At 41.5% G+C, this 21,123-nt stretch overlaps 1 protein-coding gene across 2 annotated transcripts in view; it reads right to left on the bottom strand.

The window, feature by feature from the left end:
- LOC140717189 (copine-8-like) overlaps positions 1-21,123 on the bottom strand; it is a 659,086-nt gene that overhangs the window by 600,321 nt on the left and 37,642 nt on the right. The window lies entirely within an intron of this gene.

Below are 21,123 nucleotides of genomic sequence, written 5' to 3'. Positions count from 1 at the left end.
TGCTGCTTACCTGTTCCTCATCAAATCCTCAAGTTCCCACTCCGACACTGGTCCTCTCACATAATGGCTGCGCTGCTTTGACCCTGCTTTATTTTTATTTGCTCCTACTAATGAATCGCGAACTGACTGGTCCGCCGATAATGCGCCAATCCCCGTGAAACACTCCTTTTTTAAACTCTTCTCCCCGACCAGTGTAAAGCAATCTCTCTCTTCCGATCGACTGGTCCACCGCTAATCCAGACAGATGACGGTGATGGTTGACCCTACGCCCACCAGTGCAAAGCATTTGATGCCATCCAGCACGCGGTCCACGTATGAGCCTTGCTTTTCACCAAAGCGGCCCGCTTGGAGAGGCAACGATGCAGGAGTTCTGCTGGAAGTCTCGGACAGAACCGCCCACTCGACGTTTCCCGATGGCTGCACTGGGCTGTGGCGTCGCGCTGGTGCGAGGCAATCCCAGGCCACGTGGCCTGCCTCACCACATCGGCAGCAGAGATAGTCCATGGCAATGTGGCGGGGCTGGTGCGGCGCTGCTCTCACGAGTTCCTCCTCCATCTTGGTGACACAAGCCCAGGCTTGCGGCATGTGGGGGTGATGCTGTAACGCCTTGGAAAGCTAAAATTGTTTCTGCCCTCTCCACTTCTGCCAGCGATAATGCTGCCTCAGACACTCCCACATCAGCGCCTTGACAAAGGAGTGGAGGGAAGCTCTTCCTGGGCCACAGGATGGAACTGGGGTAGCTTTGCCGAACACAGTGGTGAAGATCTACTGCGAGTGCCACCAGGATTACTCCCACACAGCACCATCTGCTGCCCAGTTCTTCCCTCATTGTTTCCTTCAAAGGCCTCTGCTCAAAACACCAGTCCAGCGCCACTACGGAGCCCAGTAGTCACGCTGTTTAGCTGACATTAGATTGAAGAGGGCCTGCAGGGTACTCCCCTCCATGTGCACTGCTGAATCGGTGGGTCTCAACCCGTTGTGTCGTGCGGCAAGTTTGACTTGTGTCAGGTAAGGCTGATGTCGTATCTGGGGAGCTTCAGGGTGCACCTTGTGTTAATTGTTAAGGCCAGCTGGTCGGTGGTGCCTGCCACATTGCCCGTCCTCCCATGGCTGTGCCATCTTAGCTTCGCTGGTGTGGGCCATGATGAGGTGGGTGATGTGTTCCGCCAGGTCCCCGGGATTCAGGAGCCTGGTTACACTTGCTCCGTTGGGAAGGCTCAATGCTCGGTTCCCAGGTCCTCCCCTCCAGGTAGGCGTCCCACTTTTGAGAGCCCGGCCTGGGGATGCGGGCGTGGCATACTGCTCGGTCCCTCAACTTATTCCCCAGGTTTTAAGATGCTCCATCCGACGTCGTAGCTCTTTAACCTCACCGTCTATTTCTAATCTCACTCCTACACCAGTGAGGCAAGCATTCGGTCCACGACAACAGATGATAAAAGTTAATTTAACTCAACTGCTGGTTTTATTGGAATAAGCACAAAAACAGACCAGGTGCTAGATCTGGGGGAGCGAACTGATGGGGGAGGTGATTATTACACACCCCGTTACAGTCAGGGTGACCCACCAAAACACAAGTGAATAACTGTATAAACCAAGCTAAAATATAACAATAAATTAACTTGATCATCCCACCATTAGCCCACAAAAGCATTTCAAACAAGAATAAATTGCGCTGGCCACTAGGAATACCAAGGCAGGCTGTCAACCACACCCCTGGAGTACCACAATATTGATGCAGCTATAAAGAAGGCAAGACACCGGCTATATTTCATGAGGAGTTTGAGGAGATTTAGTACGTCATCTTAAACACTCACAAATTTCTACAGATGTACCATGGAGAGCATTCTAACTGGCTGCATCACCGTCTGGGATTGGGAGATGGAGGACTACCTCACAGGATCGAAGTAAACTGCGGAGAGCTGTACAATTAGTCAGCTCCATCATGGGCACTAGCCTCTGTAGTATCCAGGACATCTTCAAGGAGTGATGCCTCAGAAAGGTGGCATCCAACATTAAGGACCCCCACCACTTAGGACATGCCCTCTTCTCATTGCTTCCATCAGGAAGAGAGATATACATACATATACACACACACACACACACACACACACACACACACACACACACACATACTGTAATTCATTTTTTTCTCCTTTATCACGTATTGCATTGTACTTGTTGCCATAAAGTTAACAAATTTCATGACATATGCCAATGATATTAAACCTGATTCAGATTATTTGTTCTACTGTGAATGCTGTAAGAAAATAAATCTAACAGTAGTATAAAAGGTTTACTACTTTTTCTAAATAGAGAGAAAATATAAGAAACTGAGGTGAGTCCTTGTGCAGGATTCCCTTAAGGTCGATTTGCAAGTTGAGCCTGTGGTGAGGAAGGCAAATGCAATGTTCCCATTCATTTCAAGAGGACTAGAATTAAAAGCAAGGGTGTAATGCTGAGACTTTATAGGGCACTGGTGGGGCCTCACTTGGAGTATTGTGAGCAGGTTTGGGTCTCTGATCTTAGAAAGGATGTGCTGAAACTGGAGGAGGTTCAAAGGAGGAAAATATTCCAGGATTGAATGACCTGTAATATGAAGAGTGGTTGATGGCTCTGGGCCTGTATTCAATAGAATTCAGAAGAATGAGTGGTGACCTCATCGAAACCTATCAAATGGTGAAAGGCCTTGACAGAGTGGATGTGGAGTGGATGTTTCCTATGGTGGAAGAGTCTAAGACCAGGGGACACAACCTCAAAATAGGGGGCAAGCTTTTAGAACCGAGAAGATTAGGAATTTCTTTAGCCAGAAAGTGGTGGCTCTGCAGAATTCTTTGCCAGAGGCAGCTGTGGAGGCCAAGTCTTAATGTGTATTTCAGACAGATGTTGATAGATTCTTGATTAGTCAGGGCATGAAAGGATACGGGGAGAAGGCAGGAGATTGGGACTGAGAGGAAAATTGGATTAGCCACGATAAAATGGCAGAGCAGACGAATTGACCTAATATTGTTCCATATCTTATGGTCTTATATGGTGACATATACATGTTTGATAACAAATTTATTTTGAACTATGAACTCTCACAGAAAAACAGAGAAAACATCAACTTTGTTTTAAACAAAAATGAGCCCGAGCAAACCTATATGATTATTAAATGGACAGAAACAAGAGGTTATGAGTACAATGCATACACAGGACTAGACCTGATGCAAGATATTGACCCAAAACACCAGGCACCCCTCTGCCTCCACAGATGATACTCTGCTAGCAGTTTTTTTTTACTGGAGGTTATATGCAATTGTTCACAATATCAGAAGTCTGCAGAAAGAATGGTTTAGAATCAAGAGTGAATTGATTGTGCCTGAGGATTGAAGGATACAGCCAAGTATGTGGAAGAAATTCACATAAGCTTAAGAATTTGATGGACAACAGGTTTAGGGAGCACAGACTGAAGACAACATCACTGTGTACAAAAGGCCTGAGGGAACAAAAACTGTGGACTGCTCATTAACTATTGTCTGTGGCTAAATATAGCCATTTTGTACTTAATGAATTCTTGACCCATTACCCATTTGCCACTGATTGTTGCTCAGTTTGTCTATCCAGGAACCATTTCACCCTTAAGGCTTGAGAGATTGCTGTCACTAACGACAATGACAGCAACAAACATTTGAACCCTGAAGCATTCTCTCAAAGTCGATGCAACAAGGCAAATAGTCTCACCTTTGAAAACATGTTTTTTTTTTGAAGTCATAAACCTAATGGAAGATATTCTTATTCTGCTAGTACTGTACAAGAACCTTGCTACTACTCAAAACTAAATTATTTAAATCATGGTAACATTTATAAAGTAGATTCTGCAGCTCTTAAAATTATGGTATCATAATTAGAATAATCCTACTTCCTCTTCCCTCAATTGGGAGTAAAGGATCTGTTTGGGGAGACCTATCAGAATGGGTGTCTGATGATGACCTATTCATCAGAGTTGGTGCTGCTTTATCATGATGGAAATGCTGTTCATGTTGGCCTCCTCTAGTACACTGATCTTAGCGTGCCCATCTTTCCAGGTGACCCTCAAAATCTTTTGTCAGGATCTTCAGTGGTAGTGTTCCAGATCCTTCAGGTGCCTAATGTAGGTAGTCCATGATTCAACTCCACACAGTATCATAGGAAGTCAAACTGCTCTTTGACCAGTAGTTTTGTTCGGACCTGTAAGTCACAGTCTTCAAAGACTCTTTTCTTTAATCTTGCAGAGGCTCCACTAGCACTACTCTGGCGGTGGTTGATCTTTGAGTTAATATCTGCTTTTGAGGAGAGAATGCTGCCAAGGGAGGAAACGTGATCTACATTTTCAAGAGCAATACGGTCAACTTAAAATGGAGGGCTGGATAAGTGGCTGGTTGGGCGGTGGCTGATATAGGACCTGTCACTTTTTTTTTATATTCAGGACAAGACCCAGTGCCCTATATGCCTTGGTGAAGAAATTCAGGATACACTGTGGGTCTTCTTCAGAGCATGTTGCAATGGTGTTCTCATCCACATATTCAAGCTCCATGATGGTGGTGGTGCTGACCTTGTTTTGGCCTTGAACTGGTTGAGGCTAGAAAGACTGATATCTTTTCTATACACAATTTGGATTTCCTGTGGCAGATCTTGGGTCACGAGGTGAAGGAAGGGGCAACAATAAGGATGGAAAATGAGGAAGGGGGTGGTACTATGATGCAGCCCTGCTTGACCTCTTCTTAACAGTGAAATTCAGCGCCACTATTGATGAATGCTGTGGCTGGCATGCATTCAAGCAGCAGCCCCTGTATTTAAAAATACAGTTCGAGTACACCCTAACCGAAAAGTTTTGGGCCGGAAATGTTTCGGTTTTCAGATTTTTCCTGATTTTTGAATATATAATGAGATGAGATGGTCATTTCTGACTCTGAATTTATGGACTACCATAAGCAGTCTTTGCCTTACATCACACATATGTAATTAACAGTAAAAAATTTTACATAACATTAATATCATGAATATATAAAGTGCACAGGGTAACAAAACAGCAGGGCAGCATCGGGATAATACCTGAATCAGCTATTGAACAACAACAAACAATGCCAGGCATTCACTCACCACCTACAATGCCATGCTTTGATTAAAACATTACAGCACACTGTATTTGTATTTTACTTTTATTTATGTTTTATAAAAAGTATTAATCAGTATCATAGACTTGTTCTGGTGCTAGATTTTCATGATCAGCAGACACTTTAAAAATTCAATGTCATGCCTCTTCTGCAACCAGCCTGCTGAATATTCACAATTACCTTCAATTTCCAGATCGTTGTGATAGACCTTTGTTCGTTTCATGATCAGCGTTCCATTATGTTCACGCCAACACTGATGACACACGATCGAGATCCTCATTATCCACGTTATGCAATGCTTTTCTGTTTTTCATTAAATACCTGTTCACTACATATGTGAGGTCACTTCTCAGAACTGTCTGAGGTGTGCAGAGAGACCTGTGCATCACTTGGAAACCTTCCCAACACCTTGTGCAATTTTCAATTTGTGATGTCATATCAACGCTCAAATCAAACCAGATTTTGGAATTACAGATGAGCGGTAGTCAACCTGTACTAGTCAGGGCAGCCATGTCTTAACGGTATACTGTATGTCAGAGGGCAAGGTCATCTACTGCAGTGGTCCCAACCTCTGGGCTGCGGACCGATACCGATCCGCGAAGCATGCAGGGATGCAGCAGTAGCCGGCGTGCGCCCAGCACATCTTTAAGAAAAAAGCCGAAACAAACAAGCTAATTCATTAGGTGCCACCTGGCACGTAAATATTGGCCCAGATCAGAGGCGATTACCGACTGCATAGAGCAAGTGAAATCGGCAATCGCCTCTGATCTGAGCTGACCTTTACGTGCTGGGTGGCACCTAATGTTTATTTTGGCTTTTTTCTTAAAGATGTGCTGGGTGCGCGCCAGCTACTGCTGCTCCCCTGCGTGCTTCGCGGCCCGGTATCGGTCTACGACCCGGAGGTTGGGACCACTGATCTACTGTATCAAATATCTTTGTCAAATCTTTGAAAGCCAAATCCAAGGGGTCACATTTGTCATGTCATTTTTCATTTAACTAGCATGCTATGAAATGCTGTACCTCCAGACGTGCAGGAATCACACTGCAGTTCAGTGAATACTTCGTCAGACAACAGAAGGAATTGGTTGCAAGGATTACCAACTCCAATGGATAGGTCATGTCATCTGGATGTCAAACTCACGTTCTCCAAACAAATCCTTTACTCCCAGTTGAAGGAAAATCAGTGAGCCCCGGAAAGGCATAGCAAAATCTTCAAAGATAATATCAAAATCAACCTGAAGAAATACATCTAAAATCTGGGATGCCAATGCACTCAATTAGCACGCTGGGAGGAAATCTTTTCAAGAGGGAGCTGAGCTACATCAGACAACCTCTGCTGTGCCACAGAGAACAAGCAGCAGCTGTGAAAGGAGAGACTGAACAACCAAAAGACCCAAACACCAACCATAAGTCACCAGTTCCTTTTGCCCACACTGCACCAGAATATATGAATCCCAGATCGGCCTCTACGCCACCTGAGCATTCAGCCCCTTAGGAGAGCATCATACTCAACTTGAGAGGTTGCACTACTAGTACTAAATCCATTTTACAATGTTTGCATATTTTGTTACTGTGAATCCTGTTAATAGTATGTCAGAGGACAATTATGTGCTGGAAGTGCAAGTTCTGGAACAATTTTGAGTATTTGTGTTGTAAATTCAGCATATTAAGAACTATTGTGCGCACCAATTTTGAAGTGTATTCGATAAAATTGCTAAATTTAAATACATGTTTTAGGGGAAAATGTAGTTATAGTTACAAAGAACTCTTTAAAATGGCCAAATGTTACTTTAGCTAATGATTTTCATTATGAAGGAAAGTCAGTGAACCCCGGAAAGGCATAGGAAACTCTTCAAAGATCATATCAAAATCAACCTGAAGAAATACATCTAAAATCTGGGATCACGGTTTATGCCATGCATCGTTGAAAGAATGCAGGAGGCCAGTGATGCAGAAGTTAATAATTTCATTGTTATTCCTTCTACTTCAGTCTTGTGGTAGAAACTAGTATCAGTGCTCTTCATTTGATTTGATAAGAACGATAAGGGGATTGAAGGTGATTGAGCCAAAGTATTTCTCTGGTACATTGAAACAAAAAAATAAAGAAAACATCTAACTGGCCATTTCTAGTATGCAATATTTAACCCAAAACATCTTATCATGGAATAAAAAGCAACATACATCGAGAGTGGACAGAAAGTGCTTGCACTGCAAACCCACGTTAAAACCAACAAAATAATGCAATCAACATAGAAACAATATACTTTACTTAAGATGGGCAAATATATAAAAAAATGCTTCAGTAGACTAAATTAATAATCACTCCAGTCAAAGTAGAAGCAATATGACATTTAAAAAAATAAAGTAACCAAGGAGATAACAGATCACAGGGAAATACCACAAAATGGGTGTGATGAGACAATCAGGCAGTGAGTTGCAAGTCTAAAACAGAGCTTCAAAATGATTTACTTCAAGTCAGTGCAGGCAATGTGCACACCAAAGCATTCAAACTATGCACACAAGACAGACAAAATATGACTGTCGGTTTATGCCATGCATCATTGAAAGAATGCAGGAGGCCAGTGATGCAGAAGTTAAAATGACAGTCTCAAGAACCTCAACGTCACAGTTATGAACAAAATTCTTTAGTCTTATGACAATGTCTTCCTATTGCAGAGACTACTGGGCCATGAGCAGCAGGTACAACATAACAAACCAGAGGAAGGGGAATGTAAGCTAGAACCTCAATTACAAGAAGAACCTCATTTAAAAATATTTCACTAATTAAAATAAAATGACCTCTTTAAATAGGCAATACATCAAGCAGGCCAAGAGTTCTTGTCTCAGACAGGATTCTCCTTCATGCCCTCCATAGTAGAGAGCCCTGGAAATCTTGCAACAAACAGGGCTACATAAGAAATTAAGAAATAGGGGCAGGAGTAGGCCTTCCAGCCCATCGAACCTGCCCCGCCATTCAATAAGATCATGGCTGATCTGTCTGTAAGATCAGCTCCATCTACCTGCCTTTTCCCCATAACCCTTAATTCCCTTACTATGTAAAAACCTACCTGCTTCTTAAATATATTCAGTGAGGAAGCCTCAGCTGCTTTCTTGGGCAGAGAATTCCAGATTCACCAGTCCCTGGAAAAAGTTTCTCCTCATTTCCATCCTAAATCTTCTCCCCTGAATCCTGAGGCAATGTCCACTAGTTCTAGTCTCAGCTACCAAAGGAAACAACTTACCTACTTCCATCTTATCTATTCCTTTCAGAATTTTCTATATTGCCATAAGATCCCCTCTCATTCTTCTGATCTCCAGAGAGTATAGTCCTAGGCGACTCAATCTCTCCTCATAGGTTAATTCCTTCATCCCTGGAATCAACCTGGTGAGCCTCCAAAGCCAGTATATCCTTCCTCATGTATGGAGACCAGAACTGCACACAGTACTCCAGGTGCGGCCTCACCAGTACCCTGTATAGTTGCAGCATGACCTCCCTGCTCTTGAATTCAATCCCTCTAGCAATGATGGCCAACATTCCATTTGCCTTCTTAATAACCTGCTGTACCTGCAAGCCAACTTTGAGATTCATCAACAAGCACTCCCAAGTCCCTTTGCACAACAGCATGCTGCAATCTTTCACCACTTGATTAATAATCTGCTCTTCTATTATTCCTTCCAAAGTGGATGATCTCACATTTATCATCATATTCTATCTGCCAGACCTTGACCCACTCACTTAACCTATCTATATCCCTCTGTAGACTCTCCACATCCTCTGTGCAATTTGCTTTTCCACTCAGTTTAGTGTCATCAGCAAATTTTGCTATGCTACACTCAGTCCCCTCTTCCAAATCATCAATGTAAATGGTGAACAGCTGCACGCCCAGCACCGACCCCTGTGGCACCCCACTCACCACTGACTGCCAACCGGAGAAACACCCATTTATACCAACTCTCTGCCTTCTATCCGTTAACCAATCCACTATCCCCATGCCAATACACTTCCTCCAACTCCATGTATCCTTAGCTTATTCATAAGTCTGTTGTGTGGCACCTTATCGAATGCCTTCTGTAAATCCAAGTATACAATGTTCTCCTGTCCCCTCTGATTCAGACAGCCTTGAGTTTCCTCTGCTTATAGGCAGCCACAACACAAGACGCCCAAAAGGACTCAGTAAAAGACCAACAAACAACCACTGCACAGACAGAGAGAACAACAAACACAATTTGTGCAAACAACAGCATTCAAAACGAAAGTGGGAACATAGACATGAAGCCTGGAGCAGGCCTACAGCCTTAGCCTCAGTTCATCAGAGTGGAGCAAAATGGAGCTCAGAGACATGAAGCCCGAAGCAGACACAGCAGTCCACAGTCACAGCAGTGGCTCAGTGCCATGGAGAGCAGAATAAACGTCACAGAGCAGCGAGCAGACCCATCTCGACCCTTGACTCCAGTCCTGACACCCGAGTTTTTTAATCCATCCAAGCTGGCATTTAAATTATCCAAGCACCAGTTCGTCCTCGCACTAAGATCTGGGCATTGTTGCTTCAATGTACTCTGGGCCTAGACCTGCCACCACACTCTGGCTCGTACCCAACCTTTCCAAATTAGCCTGGAGCTTCGGTCGATCAAACCTCCCTCCCGGTTTAGGAGGCTGGACGTCAAAACTCCTGCATTCTTACTTTACTTTGCTTCGCTTGCTCCAACTCCAATACACCTTAATCTCGTTCCGACTTTGTATCGCACCTGCATGACTCTACCTTTGAGTCAGCTTCACCTTTGCTTGTCTCTTTGTTGTTTGCAGCGATCCTTTACCACAATTTTCCACGGAAAAAGTGTTATTAATAAAGTATGTAGTTGTATTTCTTGCTTTGTGAACCACCAGTAAGCTATTGCCCTCTTTAGTAAAGCCATATTAAACCGGAAAACACAGCAGTAATGAAAAGCAATGCAAGAAGTTGGAGTCAATTGAGACAATTTCTGCAAGTCATAATTCAGTCTGCCTCTTCTGAAGCACTTTCCTTTATTATTTCTTCCTCCTTAGATGGATGGTGTCTTTCATAATGCCTGCCACATTCCATTATAATTTCATAATAAACTTTACCAACCAAGCTTAGTTTACAAATCCATGTAAATTTCATTCATTATCACTATATTCTGCATCGGTCCCTCAGATTGCCACTTCTGGTGGTTTCTGGTCTTTCTCAAGTTTTTGATAGTTTAATGTTTTTGGCTAGGCAGCTTATTAACAATTCAAATTTGGCTTTGGCGATCAATTGCATACTACATATTCTCCGATTTTCCAGTCAGTGCAATGTGACTATCAATAATTCATTTTTCAATGCAGCCATTCCCTGATTTATGTACACTTGTGTTCTTGGAAAGCTTCTTGTTAAGTGAAATTTCATACATTGAAAAGACTGGGCAAAAATGTATATGGGGGGGGTCTACTTACTTTCACAGAAAATAGCTTTCTTAGTCAAAGAAAGATAGGCTATGATCAAGGATCAAAAATATGTAAATTGAACATCCATAAATTGAGGAAATACTGAATTTTGTTGCAGGTTTTCGTAAATAACACAGCAGAGGAATTTTAAGTTTAAGGGAAACGTAACATCTCCTTCATTGTCAACCAAACACCGAACATAAAGTGTGGTAAAAACTTCATGTCATTACATCATCACATCAAACCAGCCTCTTAAAGTGAACTCCAACTCAATGTTGGTGGTTGTGAATTATTCATATGTTTCCACCTATTACATTACCCTGCACTGCTCCCAACTATTTAGCTACATTCACTGAGTGATTTCTAGTTACATTTGACTCTCGGAGACTGCAATGTTCATTTTCACTCTTACAGAGTCATAGAGTCACACAGTCTTTAGCCCAACTTGTCTATGCCAACCAAGATGTCCATTAAGGTAATTCCACTTGCCCACATTTGGCCCAAAGCCCTCTGAACCTTTCCTATCTGTTATGTATTTAATATTTCAGTAATAGCTGAGTAAATATATTGCACGATTAAGCAATCTTTGTGCTTACATAATGCATTGCATCTACATGTAAAAGTACGAAAATGGCATACCAAATTACATCATGTCATACATACATGCCTCGCTTAAAGTAAAAACAGAGTTAGATACATTCCGTAGGGCTTTTGCCTTTTTCTTGCAAATAGTTCTATGTTTTGGAGTTACAAAACATAACAGTGACAATGATCTCCAATCAAATTGTAGTCATCTCAGTCATTCACTTCCCACAATGCTAGCCTTCCTGTTTTTACCACAAACAAGCCCAAAGTGTTGTGCTGGTTGTTGTATTTCACTGTTACAAATGTCATTCCCACGGCAGTCACATTTTCTCTGGTATAAATTCCAAGCTGGATATCTGCAGGCTTCAGTTCGGTACCTTTGAATTGCCACTCAAACTCATATTCTGGTATGTGGTATGGGGTTACAAAACACAACCCTATCCCCATACCAACTTTCAATATCCAAGCAAGAGAAAATCTGCAGAGGCTGGAAATCAAGGCAATACACACAAAATGCTGGAGAAACTCAGCAGGCCAGGCAGCATCTATGGAAAAGAGTAAACAGTCAACATTTCAGTCCAAGACCCTTAATCAATATCCAAGTGTTGTTGAAATGTTATTAGTGTACCTGCCTCAATTGCTTTCTCTGCAGACCATTTCAATATGTACGCCACTCTCTGAATGAAGGGGTTGTTCCTTTTTAAACCTTCCCTCTCTCGCCTCAAACCTTTTCCCTCTAGTTTTTTTTAAATTCTCTTTCCCTGGGGAGAAAAGACTGTGACTATTCATTCTATCTATGCCCCTCGTGATTTTATACACCTATAAAGTCACCCTTCAGTCTATTACACTTCATGGAATAAAGTTCCATAAAGTCGAAGTCAAGTTGTCATTTGCGCAAGTACGTGTTTGTACAGGCATAGTGAAAAGCTTTCTTGCGGTAGCATTACAGGCACATAGCACCACATAAGCAGCATTCACAAAAAAAAAACAACAAATTAAACAAGAACACCAATTAGAACAAAGATCAGTGGGCAGTTTATTCAGCTTTGCCGATTAAAGACAGCAAATTAAAATCAAAATTAGGTACAGTATGGACTGTTGCAATTTTATCATTGATAAATGGAGATTAAAATAAGCTTTACATCAACTTGAAATGGATTCAGCTCTTTGCAAATAGATACCGATCATAATTTTTTTCATAATGCTGGACTGGGGATGAATGTTTTAATTAAAAATGTAATTGCCAATCAACACTTGCACAGATATGAATGACAGATAAACAGTCAGAGTTTTTCCATTCAATTATGGGATAAAAATTCATTTGTGGAAAATAAATAACCCCTAACAAGGTGGGAAAATATGTACTGAAACCAGTTTAGGACTGAGAGGTAATAGTTGCCAGGATTAATTAGGTAGGTTGTGTCATTTTCCCAGAACTAAACATACAAATTTTGAATTTGATCAGCTTGAGCACTTCCTTTTGTAGGGGTCCAGAACTAGGGCAGCTACTAATAAATGAAACGAGGAACTTGTTTAACCTACCAGAGTTGTTCGTTAGAACAGTCATGCACTATCACAAGGACTAGAAAGGTGACTAGAACTTATTGCAGGGAAATGCACAGGGAGGAAGTAAAAGGCAATCTTGAGAGTTTTATTTAAATAAAGAATGGAAGGGCCTGCTGGCTCCTCAAAGGCTTTCTTCCAACAACAAAGTATGTACTTAAAACCTGATAACTCTGCTGAAGGGTCTCAGCCCAAAACGTTAACTGTACTCTTTTCCACAGATGCTGCTTGGCCTGCTGAGTTCCTCCAGCATGCTGTCTGCATTGCTCAGATTTCCTCTTGCTCCTGATAACTTATCTCCTACTTGCCTGAGAAAAATGCAGCCCCAAAACAGTGGGGGGGGGGGGGGGGGTGTGTGTGTGTGTGTGTGTGTGTGTGTGTGTGTGTGTGTGTGTGTGTGTGTGTGTGTGTGTGTGTGTGTGTGTGTGTGTGTGTGTGTGTGTGTGTGTGTGTGTGTGTGTTGTTTTGGATTTTCAGCATCTTCAGATATTCTCCTGTTTAAGACTTGTATATCTTGGATTTTTTCCTCCTTAATCAGTATTTCTCTCTATCATGGTTGCAGTGTGTAACATCTACTAAACGTACTGCAATAACTTTTCCAGGCTACTTAGATCAAAATTCTTGTACTATGACCTTCACCAAATCTCCCTCATATTTCTTTTCTTTCCAGCCATTGCTCTGAGCAGGAAATGCTTAGATGGCCTAAAAGCTGTGCGGCTCTTGGAAAAACGTTATTTAACATAATATTCCAGCTGTGCTGCAACAAAGGCTATGCGCGCAGGAGCATTTGAGCTACCGGACACCTGTGCAGTTTAGAGGCAACAGTGATTTTAACCAAGAAGGCCAAAGGCAGGAGACGTAGAAGCCCGAAGTCCCTCACCACCAGGTTCAAGAACAGCTAATCCCCTTCAACCAGTCATTTCTTGAACCAACTGGCACACAACACTAATCACGAGAGTTTACTATGACCACTTCGATCTCCCTGTACTAAAGTGGACTTTTTGCTACTTTTTGTCCTAATTGTGTTCTCTCTTGTAAAAATCTTTATGTCCTTGTGAATGCAGCTTGCCTGATGGGATATGCCTGTGATGTTGCTGCAAGTATTTCATTGCACCTATACATATATCTACTTGTGCATTTGACAATTGACTCGACTTGACTTTTGACTTTGACTGATGTAATGTTTCTGATGATCAAGAGTTGGAGTCAGGGGTGACTGGTTTCTGCAGAGATGGATATGCCATCATCTGCTGCCCCAAAGTCCTTTGTAGGTTGAACCTAACACTTCACAAAGGGAGGAAACATGCACTGCATGACTAGCAACATCATTAAGTATGTGTTCGGTGACAGAAAAATGTTAGACATGAGCCAAAGAATTGCAAATGGAAGTGCCTAGGCCAATTTCATTTGGCATGTCATCAAAAAACTTGGCAAACTTCTACAGATGTGTGGTGGAAAATGTGCTGACTGGCTGTATTATGGCTTGGTATGGAAACACCAACACCTTTGAACAGAAAATCCTACACAAGGTAGTGGATTCAGCCCAGTACATCACAGGTAAAACCCTCCGAACCATTGAGTATTTCTACAGGAAATGTTACTGTAGAAACCAGCATCCATCATCAAAGATCCTCACCACCCAGGACATGCTCTTTTCTCGCTGCTACCATCAGATTCAAGAACAGTTACTACCCCTCAACCATCAGGCTCTTGAAAAAAAAGGATAGCTACACTCATTTAAGGACTCTTTCATCTTGTTTTACGCTCATTACCTATTGCTATTTATTTATATCTGCATTTGCAAAGTTTGTTAGCAGCTTACAGTTCCTGATGTTTACAGATCCTGTTTACAGTTACTGTTCTATAGATTTTCCAAGTATGGCCATAGAAGAAGAATTTCGGAGTTGTATGTGGCGACATGAATGTACTCTGATAATAAATTTTACTTTGAACTTGCAGTCACTTTCTAGGATGGTATATTTTCTACACAGAATATACTGTGGTTTTGAATTATGGCAGTCCAATACAAGCATACTGTATTGCTCAACTAACAACCTCGATCACTTTTCACTCTAAACGTTATCACAGAAGGCAACAACTCGATTCAACCATGTGGTGCTCTGAATTATATAGAAAACAATTCATCATACAAAAGCATACCATGCTGATCAGCATCATCCATTCTTAACTGTCAATATTTACATTGTGATCTGACAAGTCTATTGTTCAGCTGTGCTAAAAGCAAGTTTGCTTAACTGTCCACAGTATTATTGCCTTTAGTCAACTTCTAGTTATAAATCACTCTGCCAAAGTCTACAATTGAAAATTCCTCTAATTACTCAATCCTCTACTGCCAGCAATGCCACTGACTTAGGTTTGTATCTTCCTGCTATACAATCCATAGCATCCACATTTTACAACCCACCATTTTAATGGTTCACAAATTTCTGCGCTCTTTATCTACTGATTACTACTTGTGACTTACAACTAAATTCACACAAAATCAAAAGTATGAATAAAACAGATTGCTTTAATCTAAATTCAAATTCAGTTCAATTTATGCACCTTTTTTTATTGACTTGTTGACATCCTCAACATCAACAAAATATGGGAGACGGTTATCGACTTCAGAAAGACTTGCATCATTCACACCCCTCTTTGCATTGATGGCACTGCAGTTGAAACTGCATGCAGTTTCAAAATCCTAGGAGTGAACATATTGCATAAATTCTCATGGTCCCAGAACACATCCTCCACAGCAAAGAAACTTCACCAATGCCTCTACTTTCTGAGGAGGCTGAAGGGAGCTGGGCTATGCCCATCTGAACACACAACCTTCTTCAGATGTGCAGTTGTGAGCATCTAACATGCTGCATCACGATGTCCAAAGGTTCGTTTATTACCAAAGTATACAACTCTAAAATTCCTCCTCTCCGGGTAGCCATGAAACCAAGAAAGTCAGGCAGCATGATCATCGACCCCCAAGTTTCCCCTCCCTGCAGAAAAAAACCCAACAAAATGGAACAGGTATGTCAACCCCTGAATCCCCTCCCCACACAAAAAGATCGAGCAAAACGGAATAGGCACATCAACCCCAAAATCCTTCCTCCTGCACAAAAAAAAGTTAACAAAATGGAACAGGCAGATCAACTTCCAAATCCCTCCTCCCACACAAAAAAAAACCAAGAACGATCTGGTGAATAGCACAGAATACAAAATATCCATAAGATCGAAAAAGAATTCTACAGTCCAAATCCACATCCAAAGCACAGAAAGTGCTGAGAGTGGTACACGTCTACAGTTTCATTATGACGTATGCCGATAGTATAAAAGAAATGTGGACATTTTGCTGGGAAGGAGAGCCGAAGGAAAGAGAGAGAGTGAAGACTGCAGACCTCGAGCTATTAGGGAACAGCTCGCGATCACGAAGGGTAAAGTCTAATGCTTACAAAAAAACCCAAAGGATTGGGTTAATCAGCAGCACACTGTGCATTGTGGAGACGTGTCTGTCCTTTGTATTATCCATGGGTGTGGATTTCGTGACAGTCACTTTGTGAAATCGCTCTTCGTGGACTTCGGAACAGTATCCCTCGGCTGGGATCTTGGGTAACCGTTTCTTCGTTCGCTAGCCATGGAATCTTTGGTATTTGTCGCGATTGCCTCGTCGCTGCACTGTGAATCCACAAGTCTCTCCTCTCACTTATTTTGTGAATTACTAGGACTCTCTGAACTGCCACTGTAAGACTGTGCTTGAGTAAGATTTGTTTAGGACGGGTTCTAAGTTGGACTGCAAGCAATGGACGCATAACACTGTTAACTTCTGTTTAAGAAAGTTAATTAATTAAACTTAATTTAATTAAACTTCTGTTTAATTTTCTGTATTGTTGAGTAGATGTAAATAAGTATAGTGGTTTTAATATTAAATCCGACTCAATTTGTCATCTCTTGTTGCTGGTACATTACAAATTCGTAACACAGGTCACAGAGCAATCAAGGGTCATGAGCTGGTGTTCACCTTCTGCATTCATAAAACATAGACATCTAAGGACATTACAGGCCCTTCGGCCCACAATGTTGTGCCGACCATGTAACCTACTCTAGAAACTGCCTAGAATTTCCCTACCACACAGCTCTCTATTCTTCTAAACTCCGTGTGCCTATCTAAGAATCTCTTAAAAGACCCTACTGTACCCGCCTCCACCATCGTCACTGGCAGTGCATTCCATGCACCCACCAGTCTGTGTGAAAAAGCTGCCCCTGACATCTCTTCTGTACCCACTTCCAAGCACCTTAAAACTATGCCCCCTCATGTTAGCTATTTCAGCCCTGGGAAAAAGCCTCTGGCATTAATCTCGATGCTTTAATCTTCCCCATTGCTTTAACTGGCAAAAAATGGAGCCTTTTAATTGGCTTGTGCCCTGGCCCACAGTCTTCTCGTCATGAAGCTCATGCACGCTGCCTCTGTCTACTGGAATCTTCTCACAGACTGAAGAGCATTGAAGCACTCAAACGATCTCCAAGCTTCTGCATTCGGCTCTGTGATTCAATCTCCCTCGTCGCCTTAATTAGCGAACAAAGGATGCTTTAATCTGCTTGCACCCTGTTCCGCAGCAAGGCTTGTGCATGCTGCCCCTGCCTTCCAGAATTCTCTTGGACACTGCAGAGTGCTGGAACAGCCAAACAATCTCCAAACAGCAAATCTCAGGCTCCAACAGTTCCAGAATCATATCCAAGACAAAAAAACAGACATAAAGTGCATGAGAAAAGTGAAAAATATAGTTTCATGATCTATCCAGATGTTGAAGGAGCATTGTACGCAGGCATCACCTTGACCAAAAGCTCCCCACTATATGGTATAGAAACCAAATACAATGGGTAGTCAAAACTGCCCACACATCACCGGCATCAACCTACCTACCATCAAGGACATATATACAGAAAGATGCCAGAAACAGTTCAAAGTAAATTTATTATCAAATTATATATACGTCACCATATACAACCCTAAGATTTATTTTCATGCAGGGATACTCAATAAATCCAATAAATAATCATAGTAGAATCAATGAAAGACTGCGCCAACAGGGCAGACAATCAGTGTGCAAAGGACATCAAACTGTGAAAGTACAACAATATAAAAATATAATAATAAATAAACAATAATTAATTGAGAACATGAGGTGAAGAGTCCTTGAAAACGAGTTCATTGGTTATGGTTGTGATGGAGCAAATAAAATTGAATGAAGTTATCCCCTCTGGTTCAAAACCCTAATAGGTGTGGGGTAATAACTGTTCCTGAACCTGGTGGTCAGAGTTTTGAGGTTTCTATACCTTCTTCCTGATGGCAGCAATGGGAAGAATTCATGCCCTGGGTGGTGGGGTCCCTTATGATGGATGCTATTTTCCTGTGACAGCTCTCCATGTAGATGTACTCAATGGTGCAATATCATGAAGAATCCTATCCACCCTGCTCATGAACTGCTTGTTCAATCTCATCAGGGAAGAGGCTACACAGCATGCACACTAAGACCACCAGACTCAAAAACAGATACTTCCCCCGAGCCATCAGGCTGATCAACACCTCCACTATTAACCCATTCACCACCACGACTTTATCAATTCCTGTCAGTCACCTTATGTACAGACACTCCTGTGCCTAGCATTACTTTATGTACATACAGTTTATGTATTTAAGCTAATTGTATCTATTTATCCTTATTGTGTTCTTAATGTGTTTTTTTTAATATACTGCATTGGATCCAGAGCACTGGAGTAACATTCATTTTGTTCTCCTTTACACTTGTGTACTGACGTATGACAAACAATATTGATCTTGAATTTTATATTGCAACATCTTCAAGGTTTTAATATTTTCATTACCAACAGTGGGATTGTCATAAAAGGCTTGTCCATCACACAGTTCTCCAGTGCTTTTGAATGGCTTGCCACCTAATGAAATTTCAGAATATCTACTTGCGGATAGAAAAATCACTACTCAGCACGATTTAGAATTTTAATGCCATTGATGTTTATGAATAGGAATTTGAAATAAATATATTTGAACCATTCGTATCATTCTACTTTTTCATTTCTAAGACATGAGGAGCTCCACTTGGTGATGTCTGCAGCTATTAATTTAATAAATTGCCCTTTTTAATAAACTGCACTGGCCATATTGATAATGTCAATACATTATGAAAAAAGACCGATTTTTTTGAATGGCATGGCAGGTGGACTCTTTTTTATAAAATTGCAACATAATGTATGTAAAATAAGCAAACAAAATAAATTACATTTATTCTATATGTTGTGTTTGGCAACTGTTATTAATAATTGCCTGATATCAACTTCTATGGACTACCAGAAGAACCATTAAAGCTTTCAGCAGACTTCCATTGGTTTATATGGCGGTAAACAATTATATATTTATTAATATTATTAAATGCTGTAATGAAAACTTACAAAGATTTTCTTTTGCTGAAGGACAGAAAATTAACTGAATTGAAATTAGCAAACTAGACAGCAAATACTAAAATTAGATTTTTCAGTGTGATGGAGAATTAAGCAGAAATTGTGATAACTGGCTTATAGTAAAGCTTGTATTCCAGCATAATCTCGGAGACCTTTCTAAGTGAAAAGTGTGATGCTCTACATCATAAAATCTACTCTTTAGCAACACTAATTAAATCAAAGAGCTTGGTTCCAGTTGCTAGAGCTCTGCTAACATTTTTATGCTGTTGAATTATGACCTCCAGTGCAATACATTTTATACCTCATCAACAGATCTCACATACAAATCAGAGTCATAGATCACTACAGAACAGAAACAGGTTGTTCAGCCCTTGTAGTCCATGCTGGTTAGGTTTTCTGCCAAGCCCATCTCTATCTGCACTCTTCATACCTTTCTCATCCATGTACCTATCCAATCTTTCCTTAAATGTTACAATTGAACACACATCTACCACTTCCGCTGGCAGCTCATTCTACACTCCCACCACTCTGAGTGAAGTAGTTACCCCTCAGATTCCTTTTATATATTTCACGTTTCACCCTAAGCTATGATCCATAGTCACACACAGCCCAAAGGTAAAAGCCTGCATACATTCAACCTGTCTATACCTTTATGATTTTATTATACCATAGAACACTACAGCACAGAAACAGAAAACAGGCCATTTGACCCTTCTAGTTTGTGCCAAAACTTTATTCTGCTAGTCCCATTGACCTGCACACCCTCCAGTCCCACTAACCCTCCAGACCTCTCCCATCCATGTATCTATCCAATTTAATCTTAAAACTTAAGAGTGAGCCCGCATTTACCACATCAGATGGTAGCTTGTTCCACACTCCCACCACTCTCTAAGTGAAGAAGTTCCCCTAAAATGCTCCTCCTAAACCTTTCCTCTTTCACCCTAAAGCCATGTCCTCTCGTATTTTTCTCTCCTAATCTAAGTGGAAAGAGCCTACTTGCATTTTACTCTGTCTATACCCCTCATAATTTTGTAAACCTCTATCAAATCTCCTCTCAGTCTTCTATGCTCCAAGGATAACGTCTTAACGTGTTCAATCTTTCCCTGTAACTCAACTCCTGAAGACCCAGCAACATCCTAGTAAATCTTCTCTGCACTCTTTCAATCTTACTGATATCCTTCCTATAGTTAAGTGACCAGAACAGCACACAATACTCCAAATTTGGCCTCACCAATGTCTTATACAACCTCACTATAACATCCCAACTCCTATACTCAATACCTTGATTTATGGATGCCAGGATGCCACAAGCCTTCTTTACAACCCTGTCTACCTATGACATCACTTTCAGGGAATTATGTATCTGAACTCCCAGATTCCTTTGTTCCTCCGCACTCCTCAGTGCCCTACCTTTTACTATGTATGTCCTACCTTGATTGTCCTTCCAAACTGCAACACCTCACACTTGTCTGCATTAAATTCCATCTGCTATTTTCTGGCCCATTTTTCCAGTTGGTCCAAATCCCTCTGCAAGCTTTGAAAGCCTTCCTCGCTGTGCTCAACGCCTCAAATCTTAGTGTCATCAGCAAACTTGTTGATCCAACTTACCACATCATCATCTAGATCATTGATATAGACAACAAACAACAATGGTCCCAGCACAGATCCACGAGGCACACCACTAGTCACAGGCCTCCAGTCTGAGAAGCAATCATCCATTACCACTCTGTCTTCTCCCACACAACAAATTTTGAATCCAGTTCACAACCTCTCCATGGATACCTAGCGTCTGAACCTTCTGAACTAACCTCCCATGTGGAACCTTGTCAAAGGCCTTACTAAAATCCATGTAGACAACATCCATAGCGTTTCCTTCATCTACTTTCTTGGTAACCTTCTCAAAAAACTCTACAAGATTCGTTAAAC

This window comes from Hemitrygon akajei, chromosome 27 (genome assembly GCF_048418815.1).
Source record: "Hemitrygon akajei chromosome 27, sHemAka1.3, whole genome shotgun sequence".
NCBI lineage: Eukaryota > Metazoa > Chordata > Chondrichthyes > Myliobatiformes > Dasyatidae > Hemitrygon > Hemitrygon akajei.
This window is presented reverse-complemented; position numbering and strand designations above follow the sequence as displayed.